General features: G+C 38.5%; 1 protein-coding gene and 1 long non-coding RNA gene across 3 annotated transcripts in view; both read left to right on the top strand.

Annotated features, from left to right (window-relative positions):
• EDIL3 (EGF like repeats and discoidin domains 3) overlaps positions 1-20,651 on the top strand; it is a 234,039-nt gene that overhangs the window by 29,319 nt on the left and 184,069 nt on the right. The gene's annotated exons all lie outside the window — the stretch shown is intronic.
• On the top strand, positions 1,868-17,788 carry LOC116437523. The gene is made up of 2 exons (XR_004237346.1): positions 1,868-2,105; positions 14,949-17,788. It is a non-coding gene; the product is annotated as an uncharacterized LOC116437523 (long non-coding RNA).

Genomic DNA, 20,651 nt, shown 5'->3' with positions numbered 1-20,651 from the left:
TTTTCATAGCAACTGTGTTGCAGAACCCCACTCACATAACAGATTGAGCTGCTAACATGATTGATGTGAGGTTGATGAGCATAAAGGATCCCAGAACGGTTTGGGATGGAAGGCACCTTAAAGTCTATCCCATTCCCACCCCCTGCCATGGGCAGGGACACCTCCCACTGTCCCAGGCTGCTCCCAGCCCCAGTGTCCAGCCTGGCCTTGGACACTCCAGGGATCCAGGGGCAGCCCCAGCTGCTCTGGGCACCCTGTGCCAGGGCCTGCCCACCCTGCCAGGGAACAATTCCTGCCCAATCTCCCATCCAGCCCTGCCCCCTGGCACTGGGAAGCCATTCCCTGTGTCCTGGCCCTCTGTCCTCAGTTCCTCTCCAGCTCTCTGGGAGCTTGTATCTGTGGGCTACTAATGTTGGGTAATTAAAGAGTAGGTGGAAGAAGATGATTTTTCCCTGTTTCTATCTGCAAGATCCACTGCTTCCTTCTCTAGCCCTGTACATTCAGCATCTTTAGAGTTGTGGTGTTCCTTAGTTCTCTCACCTGCTCACTGAAGCCTCACTAGCCTTACCTGGTCTATTATGCAATTACTCAATGAAAACTGGGATTTAAACGCAAGAGAACAATTAACTTGGAAACTTTAGCTCAGGAATTCTACCTGCTGGAAGGGAACACGTTTATTCTGCTGGCTGTTCAGCCTAATCATCTGGCCCATATAATTTCTCACTGTGTAGGATTGTCTTCCTGCTGAACATACATTAGTTCTTAATGAGGTAACTAATTTTTAAAATTTAATTCATGTGGCAGGCAGCATTCTCCATCAGAGACAGTTCCAAGGCTTGATGTCAGAAGGAGCCTTTTGATTTAGCTCTGAAAAGACTGGCAGGTTGAGAAAATCTGCTTCTGGTCATTTTAATGAAAATGACGAGTGGATGTTAAGAATTCTTGTACAACCCTTGACTGGCGCCACACAGACCTTTGACAGAGAGCTGGTAACTAGCCATAGCAATTGTTTGGAGCTTGCATGGGGCTCAGCTCCTTCATTTAGGTATCAGCAGCATATCTTCTCCCATTTAAAGAACTACATCATTTCAGATGTCATTTTGTGAGTAACAAATGCGAATAAATTTTCTAGCTTTTCTTCCCCCTATTTTTAACCTCCTCACTGTGTGTTCTTCTCTGTCCCCACTATAAATCACATTTGGCTTGTCAGAAAGCGTTCTTAAAATATTTAAATACTTCAGTGAAAACTTTTCTAGTTATGTATTTTGATTGCAAGAACAGATTTTAAACTGTTACTGGTATTTAGCATATTTGTAGAGTGGGCTGGCTGATAAATGATGATGGATAATTGGGCTGTATATTTTGGTGTGGAATGGGACAAGATGTGGAATTAATTACCTAGAGCCAGCTATTTTCACCTCCTAAGGAGGTACCTATTCTGAATTTCTTAGTATTCTACTCAGTGAACTGATGCACATTTTAAAAATAAATTCAATTAAAATGCACACATATTTTTGTTTAGGAAAGCAGATGAAAACAGTTCTTGGAAATTAGGGAGGTGTGGGTGTGCCTGGCCAACTATACCAAGGAAAAATGCTATTTATGTCTGGGAGGAAAAACACCCAGAAGGGGCTGTAGATCCAAGGTCTGGATGTTTGTGTGGGCGGGGGACACTGCACAAAAAATGGAACCAATTCTGTACACATTCCCCTCTCCTTTTGACTTAAAAACTTTCCTAGAAAAGGTAGCTTTAGTCTGTGTAGTGATGAAAATCTGTCCAATTTCATCCTCCATCCTTCTTTCATCCTTCAGGAAGGAGGGCTACACCCAGAAGGAATATACAGCTGATGTACAGGTTTATTGGCAGGTCAGCCCTGGGGGAAGAGAGGGGTGGAAGGTGCGGATGAACTGTGTGGGAAGAGAGGGCACAGCTTTTGGTGGTGCACTCTGAAACAAAAAAGGGAAATCAAAACTGTCTTTTTTCCCAGCTTGTGTTTGATGCAGGAAATCCAAGAGAGAATCCTCCTTATGAGCAGGGAGATGTGACAGGTCTGCGTGAATGAAATTCCTGCCTATGAAACTTGTGAGAGAAATTGTTCAATAAGGTAAAAACCCTTTCAAAGACTAGGAGCTGGGAGAGCTGGGTTCAAGCTACTTCTCACGTTTGAGTAGAATAGAATGGAACACAATGGGATATTTCAGTTGTGATGAATCCACAACCATCATTTACTCCTGCTGCCTTCTTCTTGTTACTTTCCTTCTCCTCCTCTTCCTCTTCCCCCTGCTCCTGTTCACTCTCACTTCTGCTTAACTCAGATAATTCTCCTTGCTTTTTGCATAGTGGCAATGGTGCTTCACTAGTCTTCATCATAAATAGTAATAATAATAACACACAACATTAAAAATAAAGCATAAAAGACTCTCTTTTACAGTAAAGATTGTGGCCACACTGGGGATAGATTTCTTCCTACACAGGTCTCATGATGAACAATATTTCCAATAATATCAGAATGGAGACTAAAAAAACTGCTGCTTTGAAGTCTGAAGATAGTTTTAACCATCCTTCTGTTAACTTTAAATTTTCTTTCTGGTAAAGAATTCAATTACTTTCTATCAGTGGCTGCAGTGGGATTCAGAGTTTAAAAATTCACATTATTATTTTAAAAGGCTTTGAGCAATAGACAAAGGTTGTTTTATTTTCTCTTCCTGAACTGATGAAGTTAGTAGCAAATGCCTTCACACAATTAACAAATTAATAATCAAGGTTTTTAAGACTACTCAAGATTAGGAATTTATCTCTAGGCTTTTGAAGCTCTCAAATGTAACCAGTTTAATTAGTTAGATGATGCCACCTTGAAGAATGTTAAAATTCATTGAGCATTGGGCTGTTCCTGCTCTCCACTTCAATTTGCTCCCCCTCAGAAAGGTGTTCTCAGTTGAGCGCTTCCTTCCCAGTGAGCCAAACAAAAATAATGAATTTTAGGGATTATTTTAATGTTTTTTAAGTATTAGTCTAAAGTTAGGTCTTACCAAAATAACCAAGTTTGGTAACTGAGGAAAATTTTCAATATGTTCTGCCCATGGAAGAAAGCTTTGTGTCTCCTGTTAGTCAGTGTTCTGCAATGTTTATAACTTTTGGTAAAGTCTGAGTTGATGCCTCTTTCCTGTTCAGCTACAAAGTATCTAAGGAAAAAAAAAAAGCTAAAGGAATATTAAATTTTTTCACTCAGCAGTGCATCTCCTCGTTCTGTAACAGGTGACTCTTCAGCAGCTCCTTGCATTTATTGTTGTACTCATTATGCAATGATCTCAGTGGCAACACAGAATTCTTTTGAATAAAAGGGTACAAGATAGCAGTTGTGAATAGTGCTTACAGATACAACCAGGTACTTTTTCCTCTTTTCCTGTCAAACATGTGAGCATGTGTACCTGTTGCTCAGGTAAATTGAAACTTTTTTTGTTGGTTCAAGCATTTAAAAGAAAGCCAGCAAGAATATTCAAAGTTCTTCCCGCATGGATGCTGATCAAAACTTTTGCAGAACATTAAGATTTGCAAATAGAGACAGGTATGTGATTAAACAACAGAGTGGATTCAATCGTTGTGTTGTGGGCACACATCTAGTTTCCCATGCGCTTGGAGAAGACGGTCCCAGTTTAAAGCAAATAGAATAATTTCTTAATCCAGTTTTTTGGTAAGAAAGAGGTGTTTGTCACGCTTTATTGCCATAGGTTTTTCTCAGGTTCAAAGCTTTTCACTGGTTTTGTAAACCTCTGCTCTAAACTCCTGTTAGTTCTGCAGAGAGCTTCTCCCTGCCCAATATGACTGTACTTAGTCCCATTCTACCTGAACAGTAATTTTTCAGCTCCATCAAGAAATGCTTCTCAGACTGCCCTTCAGACCACTCTGGCTCTGCAGTTCTGGTTGGCAGACTGGCACAATACCTGTCCAGAGCCCAAACCTGTATGAAGCTGGGCTTCTTTTCCTTGTTATATATCTCAGAGTTGTGGCTTGAAGCCTGTTTGCCTTGTAATCACAGCAGAGTTAGGCATTATTTATTGCATACTATTCAAAACCTGCTCATGAAATACTGTAACTAATTTCCTTGCGGGCCTCATCAGTGATGATCTTTGTAGTCCCTTTGCAAGCTCCCTGAATGAGTCTGAAAATATTTACATAACAACCCCCTGAAATGAGACCAGGTAATTGCATTTACTGAAAGAGGAAACTGAGACAGGGCACTCTGGCTGCCTGATGTTGTCACAGTATTCTCTTCCTTTAAGGAGGATTTTAAAAGTCCAGCTAACAGATCTAACATTTGTTGCAGGGGATTTACACTCTCATCAGTTTTGTTTGTAACATCTGGAGTTCAAAAACTGAGCATCACAGGTAGCCACCCTCTAGGAGCAGTCTGGGTGAAAGACAAGGTAACTCTGAGGTTTCATTCCACTCTTTGAACCATGAGATCATTTTTCCTTTTCCCATAATTACCTGTGTCAATCATTTTGTATCTTGTGGCACTTCCAGTAAATATAAACCCAGTGGAGTCTCCAATATCTCTCACCACTGATTCATGATGTTGGCTTTGTGAATAACTGTTTTGCTGACCAAAACAGAGAAAAAATTTCTCCCTCCAAACCGAAAATGCTGGTCTTTGTTTCCTGCAATAATACATGCTGTGGGTTTGGAGTGTTTTTTGCTTTACTGAGGAAATCATAGCAATCACATTTCAAAATGAAATCTTGCTTCAGGATACAAATTGGAAATACCTATACCATCTGGAAAACATTAATATTTTCCCTCTGGGAGTCCAGATTATTATTGAAGTTCAACTGTAATTGACAATTTTCAGCCCATTCTCTTTTTCCATGGGTAGCTAATCTTCTTTTACAGTATAATTCAGCTTGCTCAGCTATGATGCACAGGAGCTCCAGTTTGTATTCTTACAAAACATATTCTTACTCTCCTCATTGGCGTAGATGATTTAAATGTTTTCCTTCCTTAAACACTGTCTGAAGTCGAAAACCTGGAAGACTTCACTCCAGCAGAAAGCAAGGTTCTATGGTTGTGAATGAGTGGCTGACCTGGCCAAAGACAACAGGAAGGAAGTTATAAACCCACACTTAACACACAGCTTTTCAGAGCTGCTGTTGATATAGACCCCAGGGGTTGCTTCCTCTGTTCATTTTGACATTCAGATTATTTTAAGATGGAGAATAATTCACTCAACTTCCTGGCAAGTGCTTCTGCATTTCAGAGTTTGCAAACAAGAATTTTTCCTTGTCAGGGAACTGCGAACCTTAGTCCTGATGCAGGTTCTGCTTCCTTCCATGTATTTTAGACTTTTCCTATTTAAAATCTGGACCGATTTTCTTTAAAAATATTAATTTACAGTACGTTCTTGGCAGAAAGTCATCGTTTTTCCGAGTGTTCACAGATAGCTAGAACCAGCCTTTGGATTAATGTGGCGATGTTTGTTATCCACTGCTTTTAAAGACAGTGTTATTATTTTTTTGTTTTATTGCTGCTCACCCCATCTTTTATAAGGTGTTTCTTTGGGTCTCCCTGAGACATTTCTGTCAAGAACCCCACACATGAGGTAAGACTTGTCTGTCTTCATTATCCAGACTCTCTCAGGTTGTGGCACCCTGCTCTGGAGGTGTTGTTACTCACCAGCTTCCAAATTCCGTGTGTTCCAGCACACAGACACAACTCCAGAAGGACAATATGAAAACCCCTATTTTCAGTCTTTTCAAAATAGCAAACAATGACAAAAAACCCAAAATCCTTCTGCAAATGGCAGAGCTCCATCCAAGCTTGTATGTGGAAGGCAGTTTTATTGAATCATCCAAATGAAAGACTGAGAGATTTTTAATTTTCCTTTCCACTTGCCCAGCTGAGAGAGTTGCTGAGTGCTTTGGCTTCATGGAGGCTGTGATCCCCACTGTTATCTGGTACTAGAAAACGTATAATACACATTTGGATTATTTGATGGTGAGTTAGCAGGAAGTATAAAAAGGTATTAAAATCTTATACTCTTTTATGTGACAAGGCTTTAGAGCAGGATTTTGGAAATCCATGTCAGAATGTTTCTGCCCATATCAAGCGGCTCTAGCATCTAAATCCAGAAATAAGAATTTATATCTTGTAATATGCTTGCTTTCATATAGATATATACACTCACTTCTTCTACTCAAGTAGTACCAGAAAGTAATAAACTCTTGCTTTTCAACAGAGAGAAAATAACCCACGTTTTACATCCAGTGGTGAGAAGGGGAGATATGGGAAGAACCGAGCTGGCTAATGGCTACTGAGAAACTGGAATCTGTTGTTTCAGATTCTTTACAGACAAGGACTTCCCATGTGCTTTTATTGTGGGCATCAGCAACCTAGGTTGCTAGAAACACCAGTGAAAGCACAAATCCTGTAAAATTACTTTGAAATTTCTATCTCCAACCTACTCTGGTAAATTTTACTGGATATTTTGTATTTATTTTAGGTTATTAAATTTCATGATGTTACAATACAATCAACAAAACCAAGTAGTAACCAAAACTTATTTTTCTGTATCCGCATAGCAATCTACTTCTGCCTCATCTGCTAAAAAAAATGTTCTCTCGAGACTCAAGATAGACAAATATTTATCTTAGCATCAAGATAAACATGAGAGGAAGAGCACAGAGAATATGGAAAGGCTGTTGTGTGTCTCATCATGCCGAGGAGTTCTCTGCACATGAACCTGTATAGCAATATCTCTTATAGATTAATCTAAAATGGGTGAAATTGCCCATGCATGGAGTTATCTGTTACAATTAAACTCATGATGGATGCACAGGTGTGGACAAACTGCAAGCTGAAGCAGTGGGTATGATAAGTTATCTCTTAAAAGTGAATGCAGTGAAAATTTCAGGGAGGTGATGCCCTGTGAAAAAGGAAAATGATATTTAGATAGAGTAATCATGGGAGAGTCTGGCTGGTGCATGAGTAAGTGCCAATCAATCCCCTGTTCTGCTCTCAGGTGACAATTCAGAGTGTTGCCATGGCTGTCAGCCATTCAGGTGTAGCGTGTACTCCTCTGTCTTACTAATTTCCAAGGGATGCAGGGAGGTTCTGAAATGATAATTGAAATGTGTATGACAATCCAAGAAGGATCTCTGCTGAGGAGGTGCCACTTTTAGAGTGAAATCAGGATTAATTTACTCTCTTTGACTGGTGCAATAGTCAGGACTGAAAGGATGTCTTGTATATTCAGGTACTACCACCACTACCACCAATTTTCTGTATTCAAAAAAGGAAATGTGTGCAGAACATAGGGAAAAAAATGTCATTTGCCTGGAGAGATTGGAGAGAGGAAAAAACAGTAAATACCTGGAAGCTCGAGGTGTGGTGTCCAAAATACATTTTGTGATAACCTCTAAGGCAGAGGACAAGTCTTCCTTTACAAATGTACTCCTTTCTAAAAAACCCAGCAGGCAAGAGCAGAGCAAGTAATCTGAGGGAAAAAAAGATATGAAAGCATTTTTCTTTCCTCCAAGGACTTTACTAGTGTCTGTCTCTTTGTAAAGATTCAGTCATGGGGATGGAGAGAACTTACTCTGCACTCAATATCCTTTTTTTTTTTAGCCTGCACAGCTGGGATTTTTTTCTTTTTTCCCCTCACACTTTGTCTCTGGTGACAGGAATTGCCCAGACAGAAACATGAGAATGACCATAGTGGCTTGTTGTTGTTTATTTGAAATGAGGTTACCTTGCAAACACCCTCTCTATTCTATATTTTATGTTCTTTCTCCCTGTGCCTAATCTTGTCTGTGTAAGCAGTAGTTCTGCCAGTCCCACCCAGTAATCCATGAGGAGGGAAAGCTGGAAGGGAGGAAGAAATCTGCTTGGGGATATCAGCAGGAATGGATTTGAACACTTATTTTCCTAGACTTACTCTCCTAAAATGGGGCCTTTGGGTGGTTTAGTGTTTAATCTACTGTGTGGACAACTGTGTGGAGGTTTCAGAGTTTGTTAGGGAATGTGGAATAACGACTGGGAATGGGGACAGACACTGTTGCAACGTACTGCTGACTGATGTGAAGTCTGTTTCCATTTTACATCTTGAGACCATAACAACTGCAAGGTTCCAGAGATCTGAGAAGTGCTCAGAAAAAATTTTATATAAGATTTTTCTTTTTTTTTTTCTTTTTTCATCTGCCCTTAATGAATTTTTTCATCACACAGAACCGAGGCTTAAATGCAGAAAACATTTCTAACAATATCAACATTCAATTCACACATGTTTAAAAAGCAGATGTTTCAGAGTAAGTCTGAGCTCTTGAAGAGCCAGCAGTGGTTAAACAATCACAGTAAGGTGTTAGGAGGAAATATTCATATAGCAAGTAGTGAGTTATCCATGGTGGGTACAAGTACCAGTTTTGACCATCATAAGACAGAGACTAAATTTCTGAAAGAGGTATCCTAATACTAAAATCAAGGCTTAGGTGTCCTGGAAGATCCATTTTGGAAGACAATCAAATGATCGCCAGTGCTGGAAAGTGATGTAATAACAATGTGTAAGAGTTCAGAAGCTATTTAGACAAGATTAAGTGATTAACAGCAAGACCCTTTCCATGGTTTGAACATTTCCATTTTCTTTAACACTATCTTACTTTCATCTACTAACACATGAGAAAATTAAAATTAACGGTACTATGCCCCACATTAAATATTTGTTACCAGGAGTAGCTGAAAACCACAAACATCAGCTCCTGAGCCCAGAATTGTCTAACTCTTGATTACTTGTGATGCCATGAAGATTTTTTTGCCTTTTCTTTTATACCCCTGTTATACCTTTTCACAACTTCTGTATTCCCAGTGCTTTTTGCCTACATTCTTGGACTTGTTTGTCAAGCTGAGAGACTAAACATTTTAGAAGCTTCGTAGCCAGGGATCAGTGTGCCCCAGACCCCAAGGTCCTCTCCTGAACACATTCTGTAAACCAAGATGGAACCATCCAGGGGAAGGTTCCTTGGGGAGAGGGGCTCACTTGAGCCTCTCATTGGGGAATCTTTGATAGATATGCTAATTAGTAACACCTATAATGTTACACCCAATCCTTTGGGGTGGGCATTCAGCAGGGTGCATTTCGGTGCATTCGACCTGGACGTGTGCACCTAAGGACCCTTAAAATAAATACCAAGGTAAAATCCCTTTTCCCCTTCTAACTGTGTTTGACTCTTGATTTTAAGACCAGGAAAAGCATCAGTTGCTGGCAACCACGAAGGGATGCAAACCCTCAATCTTCTGAATGTAGGCAAAAGCACTGAGAATACAGAAGTTGTAAAAAGGTATAACACGGGTATAAAAGAAAAGGCAAAAAATCTTCATGGCATCAGTTGTATCTGTCTTTAATTTACATCCCAAAGACATAAGATTTATATCCCACAATCCTATTCAGCATTGTGTAGTCCCTTTTTTTCCTCAGTCTGGTGGAAAACTCTTACTGGTTTGCTGTGAGCATCTGTTGGTACACAGTGATACTCTTTAAGCTGTTCACTAGACAGATCTTAAAATGGGAACTGGATCTCCCAGAAGGCACAATCAGCACAGATAGCAAAGTAGAACCTAATACAGTATATAATAAAATTTTTGCCTTAAATAGACTGCAGCTTCTTGGAAAACCGGTAAACTGGTATTGTTCTCCTTCAAATTTTGATGACCACAGAAATGAATCCACATTGTTAGTATTTTTATAACTTTATATCTGAAAAAAAAAGTTAGGAGACCTTAAAAAACCTGACTGCTTGGATTTAGTACCTTGAAGTTAAGTTCCTTGGCAGCAGTTTTAAAGTTTCACAGAAAATGTGGGTAACATAGGTTGATAGTGTGCGGAAATGTAAAAAAAAAATTTTTGCCTCCTATTTATCTTCCAATTGAGGAAGATTTTTACAATGGGATAAAGAGAACAACATGGGGTGCATCGGGTGGAGTGTGGGCAGCAGGTGAGGGAGGGGATCCTGCCCCTCTGCCCTGCCCAGCTGAGGCACCTCTGCAGTGCTGGGGCCAGTCCTGGGCTCCTCAGGACAGGAGAGACCAGCAGCTGCTGGACAGGGTCCAGGCGAGGCCACAGAGAGGATTTGGGCTCTGGAGCAGCTCTGGGATGAGCAGAGACTGCGGGAGCTGGGCCTGGCCAGGCCGGAGAAGGGAAGGCTGAGAGGGGATCCCATCAATCCATACAAACACCTCCGAGGGTGCCAGAGGATGGTGCCAGGCTCTGTTCCGTGCTGCCAGGGACAGGATGGGGAGCAGTGGCCATAAAATAAACCACACCGAGTTCCAGCCCAGCAGGAGGAAGAGCTTCTGTCCATGGAGGGGCAGAGGCCTGGAACAGCTGCCCAGGGAGGGCCTGGAGTGTCCCTCTCTGGAGACATCCCAAGGCCAGCTGGACACGTTCCTGTGCCACTGCTCCAGGGGACCCTGGCAGGGCATTGGAGTGGGTGAGTTCCAGAGGTGCCTTCCAGTCCCAGATACCCTGGGATTCTGGGTATCTGTAAATTCAAACTTTCAGCCTCATGGAATGTTGTCAGACAAACCTGAAGATATCTGGGCGTATTCTGAAAAGAGCTTGTTCTCCTTGCCTGTCTCCACACACTTAGGAATGTTCTTTTTTGTGGTTTACAACCCTTACACCCTGATTAGTCCAATTATGTCTTGCACTTATTACAGTGTTTCAACTGATTACTCATTTTTCTTGCTGCTCATCCTGTTGCCCTCTTGGGTTTTGTAGGAGAAGTCTTGTGAAAATTTTTTTCCCTTTTTTACACGGGCCTGGTATTGCCGATATACGTGACAGTAAGACCAAGGAAGAGTAAATGCTTCCATGATCACGTATTGGACTTCTGCCCCTTGTTCAGTGGGTGTGACATGGACTAACCCTCTTCTCTCCAAAATCTTTTCTCCCAAAAGGAATGTAGGATGCACTCTGCACAGCTGCTTTTTCTCCTGGAGAGAGAAATACTATAAAATTGGCTTCCTTTCATGTCAGGAGAAGCATTTTTTTCAAGTGTGTCCTTAACTGTAGTGAAACAAGATGATTAGGAGGAAAAGGGTGAGGGAAAGGTGAATCTTCTATCGGTGTAATTCTAAAGAAAGGGCCATGGCAGAGAAACTTTTCCCTTGTAAAAATTACTTATCTGTGCAAATATTCTTATGTTCCTATTAAAGTTTTGAACTTTATTGACTGTCCGCTGACTGTGGTATCTATTACACGTGCCATTTGTCTGCCTTTGAATGTTGCACATCTGTTGAACTCAAGGCATATTAAATTTGAATTAATGCCACCAACACACTAATTATTTTATCTAAGTTCAGTTTTAGACTGTTCTCTGCTTATATCTTCATATTTCTGTGTTTTCTTGCAAATGACAGATGGAAAGAGTGAAGTTAAATTGCAAGCATCACATCAAGCTGCTTGGTTTGCCTCCATCTATGCTTTGACCAATCACCCAAAGACTATTTTGAGAAGTAGAAACATTGAACAATATTTTATTGACAACACTGACAAAAATAACATTTCAGTGGAGAAAGCATAATTTATTTTTTGGGTTTATAATAAATGGTTCCTCTAGCAAGTACTGACATCTCAGTGCTGTTCTTGGGTGTATGGTTTGGGGTTTTTGTGCACTGAGTCAGACATTTGTATCCTGTTGTTGTTACTGTTACAAGGTAGAAAATGTTGGACACGCAATATAATCATCAAATAAATGGATTTTTGTAGCGATTTTTCAGATTGCAGCACCTGAAGGTTTATTTTGACTGGTAAGAATATCCCTGAAAAGTCAAAGCAATATTGCCAATGTGGAGTGACATAGCTCTAAATCTGCTCTGTTGAGAAGGTCAGACATCTCAGAATTTTATGAAGTAGGAATTTTTCTGAGAGAGATACAGGCATTTATTTTGAATCTAAGAGTTTTGCTCATATTGCAATGACCTTTGTGAGCTTCCGTTAGTAAAAGGATTTTGGCTTTACTTGTGCAGTCACACTCTTCTGCAGAAGCTATTTAAGAAATACATGAACCTGAAAGCTGGGCAAACCAATGTGAGATCTAAAAGGAAAGAGATTTAAAAGGAAAGAGATTTAAAAGGCAATAGTTCATTTCTGAATCTTTCCAATACTGACATTATTAATTACAATAATTAAAACTGTACTGATGAGCCAGTCCTCACCAGATCTTCTCACCTGCAATTTTTGGCCGTGAAAGAGGAGGAGCAGGTTGATTTGTCTGAGGAAGGATTGTGGTTTATTTTTCTGGTGTAACTGAAGGGAGGATATCCCAAGCCTTAGTCCGTCCTGAATCAGTGTTGTTACCACCATCTAGATCTCCATATACCCCTGAAAAATGAGTAGTTCAAATAAGGACTTAGTAGGAATTACATTTTAGAAAATGTCCAGTTTTATCCACCTAGGTAAAACGATGTTGTGGGTACATTTTACAAATCCTTGTCTGTTTTTAAAGGTGAAAAGTGGACACAGAATAAGATTCAGCTGAGTATCTGCAAATTAAGCTGATTTATGCAAGCCTGGAGAGCTCCTAGGGAGTGTCTGGTTAGAAGTTGTGTAAAACTAAAAATAGAGAAGTGAGTCCAGTCTCATATGTCTAATATATTTGGGTAAGGACAGCTGTTGGTTCCATGGAACTGGTGAATTTTGATTTAAGAACATAACTACTGCACCTCTACTCAAAATGTTGCAGCTTGTACAAATTTACCAGATTTGTTATTCCAAATGCAATGCAACATTACAAAGCACGTAACACCAGTACATTTTACATGCTGATATTTGTATTTTAGCTGGGAATTGCTGCTGTATTGATTTTTAAAGTAATTTCTCTACAACCATTTCTTGTAATGGTTGAATTTTATTTAAATAAAATAACAAGAAAACTGTTTTAGTATCAAGTTAAGACTAAATGTTCTTTTTGTTTGCTCTCACAAACTCCCACAAAGGTGTGCCCAGGATTTTATGATGGATTGGGCTGTAATTTTCTTTACTTCTTTCTTTACACTGTTTTTCAGGCTATTCTCAGTGGAATCTAGTTACCTACCGAAATAGAAAAAATTCCCACATTTAGTTTATTTATAGGTAATATATTTTGTACCACTTTATGACCAAATAATAAGAAATGCTTTAATTGCCATTAAAGAATGTGGATAACATCAGGTGGTTCAATAAAATTCTGTGAAAACAGAAAGCATTTTGTTTTTTCTGTTTCAAAGCTGATAGATATCTAAAAAATTTTAAAATGCAGCTAATTAATATTTATATAATTAATATGCATCTCAGATTTAATATTTAGCTCCTCAGTTACTTAACCTTTTACATATTTTTACTTCTTATGCAGCAGATTCACACTCTAAGAAGTAGCCATTAATCTAGTCCAAAACAACTTGCACAGCTTATGTATTCAATATTCACTGAGCACTTGGAACCTAATTTCAGGTTACAGAGCAGTGCTTGTCTGCATGTGTGCAACTGCCTTAAGTGAGATATACAGATGAATTTGGGGCAGCTACTTCAATAAATGTTACTTTTCTAATTACAGGAAAAAAACAAAAACCCAAACAAAATCAATCAAGGGAATGTTTGGTAACCTTTCACTGTGGATATGACAATGTAGTTATTCCAGGATTTGGTGCATTTCATAGGATCAAAGAATTATAGAATGGTTTGAGTGGGAACGGACCTTAAAGCCTGTCCAGTGCCACCCCTGCCATGGGCAGGGATACCTTCCACTGTCCCAGGCTGCTCCAAGTTCCATCCAACCTGGCCTTGGACACCTCATTTTGTATATTCATAACTAATTAATTATTAAAGGCACACAAAATCTCATGGCCTGTACCTGATCAGAGTAAAGGATGCTTTTTTGGCACTTTTGGATGTTTTCTTAAGCCAGGTTTTCACAGGTGGGGTGCTGGATGCAGCACTCTGCAACATGGGTGTTTCTGCCAGGGGATGTTCTGCAAACTGTCAGATTTACTCCCAGTTTTGGAAATGAGTTTTTGTTAAATGAAGACATTTCTAACACAAAAAAAGAAAAAAGGAATAAATCTAAGTTACAGTAGAAAACTCAGTTAAATTTTGCAGGTGTTCTTGGTCGCAAAATTTAACTGAGAGCAGAACATAGGCGACAGAACATCTGTAAACATTACAGCAAAGACTTTTGAGGTCAGGTGAGATGGATAACACCTCAATGTCACGTGGAAGGAACTCTGCCTGAATTCTAGGCTGCTTTAAAGGAAAATCATGTAGCTCACTGAGTCATTATTGCAGGTGGGGCTCTCGAAACCATTTCATACTTGTTTTCCTACATCTCTTCCTAATTCCACTGAGTGATAATTGTTCTCAGTTCAGCCAGAAAGCAGCTCTTAAATGGATGTAATATTTCAGGTGGAGCTGGGAGAATTTGAAATGATGCCAGATTCTAAAATTTAGGAGCTCTCATTTGTGGAGAATTGCTCACAAACAATATTACACATGTAAAGTTTTGTTGGGTGAGTACTCACTTCTGTGGCAATCTCATTAAAATTACCTCATAAATCACCTGAAGAGAGGGTGAGGTCAGAAAGTCAGTAATGATCTCTGAGCATCCAGATCTGTATTAAGTACTGTTCTTTTAGGTGTTGTAGTAACACATAAGAACTCTGGATCAGTTCTTTATTTTCCACAAAATATGTTTCATATCTTGAAAGAATTATGGAAGCTTTCAGATTAGCTTGTGTAAGTGCAGTTCTCCCTTCACTGCAATTGAGAACAAAGATCCTCAACAACTATTTCCTGAGTTTCTTTGAACTGCTTAAATCCATGATTTAGTGACAATTTCAAAGCCTCGATGAGACATTTTAATGAGAAAATCTGCATACTTGTGTAATTTTTTTCTTTTTTTTTTTTTTTTTTTTTTTTTTCAAATAGTGAGTGCCCCAGAGAAAAATAGCATAAAGCAATGGATGATATCTGTGGATTGTCCTGCATTGTGGTGTGCAAAGCCCTGATGTTCTGACTGTGGCAAATTTCTTCATTACCTTGAGGAGTAGTACTGTCACATAGATGTATCCATGTGGATTCTGCTGTGCTTTTGGATGTCTTTCTTCTTGCTGTTGCTGTTGATTTTTGTTTGTTTTGGTTTATTTTGTTAGGCTTTTTTTGTTTGCTTTGGAAGAAGACATTTTGATATTAAATTAATATTAATTGCCAATTAATAAGGGGAATTCTTGGGAAGGTATTTTGTCCAGCATACTTGCATGCTCCCATGCTCCATTTACATTCCAGTCAGCCTGTGGAGGTCTTCATCTTGCATAAATAACCCAAGAAGCTCTATTAACAGCAGACATTTCAAAATAAATGATGTATCATAACATGAGTATACAGTACCTGTACTTGTGATTAAGCTAACTTCATAATTAAAGACACAGATCCCTGAAATTCACCACAAGAAAATAGTTTTGTGAGGGGGGAAGATGCAAACCCCAAAGCAATCTGGCAAAAACTAGAATGGATTAAACCAGTCTGATTGAAATGTCTGGTGCACAATCAAAAAATCCAGTCTGTAAGTTTGAAGCCTCGTCAAAACCTCATTGACTTTAATGAGACTTATAATATGCATTCGAGGAGACAGATTGTGAGGTTGAGGCTCAAATTAATACAGAGTTGTTGTATGACAACTTACTGATAACATTAATCTTTCCACGACCTGTTCTGACAGGGTATTTTGTGAGGAAGACAAGACTTCACTTTTTTTCTTTTCCAATTGGAGGAATTTTTTGCCATGGACCTGATTGCCTGGGGGAAATCTGTCAGATTAACTCCTGGGGGCTTGCGGGGTCACCTGTTTTATCTCATTTTATACTGGTGGGGTGTTTGCATCGACAGGGTCCATGCTGAAAACATATTTGGGTTCACTCCTTTGGAGATGAGATTCTTCCATGGCCACAGGAAGAGCCTGGTCATGTGAAATGAGTTTCCTATTGCTGCCATTTTGTCAACCACACCCTTCCAAGGAAGGCAGAAGGATGCAAAGAGGTCACTGCAAGTGAGGAAACAGAGAGGACGAACAAAACACATTCCCAAATTACATTCTGAGTGTTCCTAAATAGATGCAAATAGCACAGTATAATTGTAATATTATTATTTTCTCCTCAGAAGCTCTTGTAATATTTGCTGGATAATTGTGAACTCCACATAATCAATCCCCAGGGGTCCTGTGTAGATTAAGAGTGAAATCAAATATGGGCCCTATAAAGATCATCAGAAGTCAGGACATGATCAGATTAATTGTCACAGTTTTTCCTTCGAGTTTTATTTTGGCCAGTTTTGGAACCTCTGGTTCAAAATGAGAAGTGACAACTTGGGTAACCAACCAGTACAATTATCAATTTAATTTTAGTTAAAGCATTAATTTCTTTTTTTCTTTTTCAAATCTCACCCCATCTTTTTTTCTGGTCATTTACTGCAATGTTCAGATGGTTTTGGGTGTCTTAAGAGAGAAATTGGATTCTGTAAATATGTTTTGCTTTCCTCTGCCCTCCTCACTGCAGTTTCAGTAACATATTCGTATTGCATGCTTCATGGGGCCTCTAAATTAAAAAAAAAAAAAGAAAAATTATTGTAAAAACAATTAATTGCTTTCTTTTTGCAAAGTAATTATTAAGAAGGAGGCACCCAGGAAGGTCTCACTGTTGTGCCTGTCACTCTTGCTGGTTACTATGACTGATGCTGTATAACATTCCCTACAACTGTTGTTTAATGGGGATGGATGATCTGTTAGATAAATTATATTTGTGAACTTGACTGTTTGTTTGACTCCTTGGACTTTAATAAATATAACAAGTAAGCTTCAGAATTATTTTTTGTCTCTGCAAAGAAACCAAAAAAACCAACCAAACAAAAAAACCCAACAACATTTTTTAATCTCCAGTGTTTGTGTTGGGCTTTTTTCTGCCCCTTTGGTACCTGGCTACTGTCACACTGTGGCTTCTTTCTGTGTTTAATTAGCACCAGAAAAGTTCGGCCCCTACGTAACACATTGTACATCATCAGTGTTTCTGGCAAAATCTGGAACTGTAATTGAATTGTGTTGTCTACCTCAAAGCTTTTGAAAAATCAAGAATTGTTTCACATCATGACTCAAGATTAAGTCATTATTTGTTCTTCTTATTTTGAAAAGGAGGAAAAGCTTTAATGTGCCCTTGATTTTCTTAAATTTCTTGATTCTGTTTAGGATCATCTCTGTTCTCCAAACTCACATATGAGTTATAAATTTAATGTTATAAAGAAGACTGCCAGACATGAGAGGTACACTCAATTCCTTGCTTGTATTGAGGTTTTTAGAGAAAACACTAAAACCTCTAAAACTAAAACCTAAAATTTGGGACAAACATTTCAGTCAATGCTGTGTGGGAGGACAGTCAATAGCCACATTAGACTTTCATTGTCTGTCTGACAAAGAACTGAGTCATATCTGCATTTTAGTTTTGGCAAAGTTTGGAAATTGTCTTGCTTGTTTGATAATTGCATTTTCTTATGCTGTGACTTGAGTGTGTTGAGATTTGTAATTTTTTTTCATCCAATTGCACCAATTTCCAATTCTTTAAAAGAAGACTGTCCTAAGGGATTTTTCTGAAAGGGCCAGTTAAGACTAGCTCATCCAAAAACTGATGTTACATTTATATTAATGCAAATATGTCTGCTGGTAGGATCGTGTTTGAAAGAACAAGACAAACCAAACCAAAACAGAACCAAAAAAAAAAAAAAAACCAAACAAAACAACGATATAAATATATGATAATTTTGTTGCCTAGAAGTATATCTTGGGTAAGTGGACTGATAAAAAAAGGATACAATACTTTATTCCAACCTGTCTGTTAGGCTGGGTGGTACTGGGTTGACATTGAAAGAGCTGGGGTTTTAGCTTTAGCGGTCCACATGCCTTTTCCGTGATGAGTTATCAGCAAGAATCATTCACGTACAATGGATAACAGATTAGATTATTGCTTTGTGTGTCCTTGCCTGTCTCCTCAAAAAAATGAAAAAAACAGACTCCGTGAAAAAACAAAATAGTTTAAGAGTTCTACACCTGTATCCACAAAATGCAGTTGGGTGTTCTGTGCAGAATTTCAAGGATTAAGAGCTCATAAGCAGCATTTGGAATGGCTTAAAAATGTAGTTAATGCTGTGCTTTCATCTCACACATCAGGCTCTCATGGCAACCCTGGAGAGTTATGAATTTCATCATAAATTACCATGATTCATCATACTAATCGTATTTCATCATAAATTGCTCTGATTGTTCATTATTTCAGCTGTAGCTTATATGTTTTTTGGACTTCACTGAAGATGCAATTACTTACAGAAAGTCACTTGTCACCTCTTATTGTATTAATGATAAATTAAATTCTGGAGTCGTTGCAGTGATTTGTTTTTACAAAGCCTTCTCTTTGCAGAATTAAAATTTGGGGAAAACTAAGAACTTAAAAGTTTCCATAGCCTGAATCAAAGCCAGATGCTGGCATCCTAAAGGTCCTTATTTGAATAGCTTAGACATAAGGCCAACATTTCTACATTCTCTGGAGCCACATAAATATTTAGATACTATTAAAGTACTTAATTATGTCTCTCAGTGATGCAGTTTCTTGTGAAATACAGACATTTTATTAATTCAAATGGTAAGTCAGCTAGATTCCTTGAAAATTAAGCTAGCAATGTATTTATTTGTACAATTAAATGTATAGAATTTTACATTGTATAAATGCAGTCTATTTATAATACAATTAAATTTTGGTAGCATGAGAATTCCTATTCTTTACATACCAAGGGTGCTTTTCATTTAATTAGTTTCTTAGCAAGGTCAGCTAACTAAATTTCTAACTGAAATCATCTAACTAAAATTTTTTTTTCATGGTAAGGCTGAACTAATAACAGCACCAACAGAAGCTTTAGAGTGAGACATTGTGGTTTGGTTTTATTTTTCCAACCCCAAAATGAAGTAATGGTAATGTAATGTCAGATTTAAGGGAGAAACTTTCTTTTCCAAATCATTTCCATGTGGGACTTTGTGTTGACTGTGTATGAGGTATATTGAGAAATAGTGAATTGAAAACTGAATTATTATTATATTTATATTGTGTTGTAGCAACGTTCATGCCCGTGCCAGTACAAGATCCCAAAACAAGCTGCCATTCCCTCGTAAAGGCTTCTCCCACCTGCTTCTCTATAGTACACTGCTAGCTTGTTTTTTTGGGGGTTTTTTGAATAATCCTCATCGACCTTTTAAAGGAAGAGAACAACAAGATCTGATTGCAAAAAGCAAACACTTTGGAATCTATCCCTAATTATGGCCCAGATAATCCCTTTTGATTTTTGCCATGGAGAGGGTGATAATGACAGCAAACATGTTAGGTCCCTGAAAATCATTTGGTATTCAGAGCTTGGCTTATCTGATGTTATCTTTTACTGCTTTCTGCCTTTTTTTTCCCCTTCCCCTTTTAATTTCTATGTGCTTGAAGAAAAATTGAAATTTAGATAGGACTAGAGATGAAAGAAATGTGTTATGGGTGGAAATGATGCTGTTGGCTCATGGCATGAGATATATAGAGGGATTATTCAAATAATATTTTTCAGACTTTAATGTTCTGCCTGGCAAGTGTTCTTGGATGGACTAAAAAAAAGACCAGGTGTGAGTATGGTGACTTATTTGCAATAAATATGCGCTTAGTTACACTGCTGAACATCTCGTTTTCTCTCTAAGTCTGAAGAGAAGGAGTTCAATTATTTTCCTCACACCACATTTATTCCTGTATCAATATATTCTGATGACTTTGATGAGATTTTTCACTTTTTATTTTAATATAGAACAAGTAAAAAAAGTCAATATATGGGTGAGTGTAGACAGTGCATGTGTCTTTATGCATTCTGAAACAAACAAAAATGAGGATTTTTATGGCACACGGAAAAAGAGTTATTGAGTTTTTCATAATAAAATAAACATAATATTTATAACTTAATTAAGTCAAGCCTAGTATGTAACTAAGGAATCACTAACCTGTCAGTGGTGCATCCCCATGTTTTTGTTATTTATTTTAATCCCCTTGTCCCTGAAGTAGAAAGTAATAACTGACTAAAAAGTCTATCATGTATAATTAACACTTCCTGAATGTGGTGGTAATAGTGATAACTTTTTTGCCATTTTAACACAAAGATGTGTCCCATGGCATTATGTTACATCACATTACTGACAGAAAGTGTCACAAGAGCATCCTTATTAAAAACAAGTTTCAAGAGAGTCTTGCAAACTCTGTAGTCAGTTTTTAGCCTCATGAATAAATAATAAAAACACAGGCACTGGCTTCCCAGTGCATTTCATATTTAGAAAATAAAACTATTATGACTTCTCCCAGTTTATTTTGTCATGCTAACCATGAAATCCCAGGGAAGCCCTGGAGGAGAAGATGTTACTTTACACCTACTACATTCTGCTTTGACAATGAGAAGTGGCAGCATTTCTTGCACTGTGAGGTGTTACTCCGGTTGCTGGTGGCTTGACAGTGTGCTGCTCATGGCCTGGGGGCTGGAATCTCTCCTCTTTCCTATGGAAGGCCAGCCAGCAGCAGACACAGGATC

This window comes from Corvus moneduloides, chromosome Z (assembly GCF_009650955.1).
Source record: "Corvus moneduloides isolate bCorMon1 chromosome Z, bCorMon1.pri, whole genome shotgun sequence".
Classification (NCBI taxonomy): Eukaryota; Metazoa; Chordata; class Aves; order Passeriformes; family Corvidae; genus Corvus; species Corvus moneduloides.
Note: the sequence above shows the minus strand (reverse complement) of the source record. Positions and strands in the feature narration are given on the sequence as shown.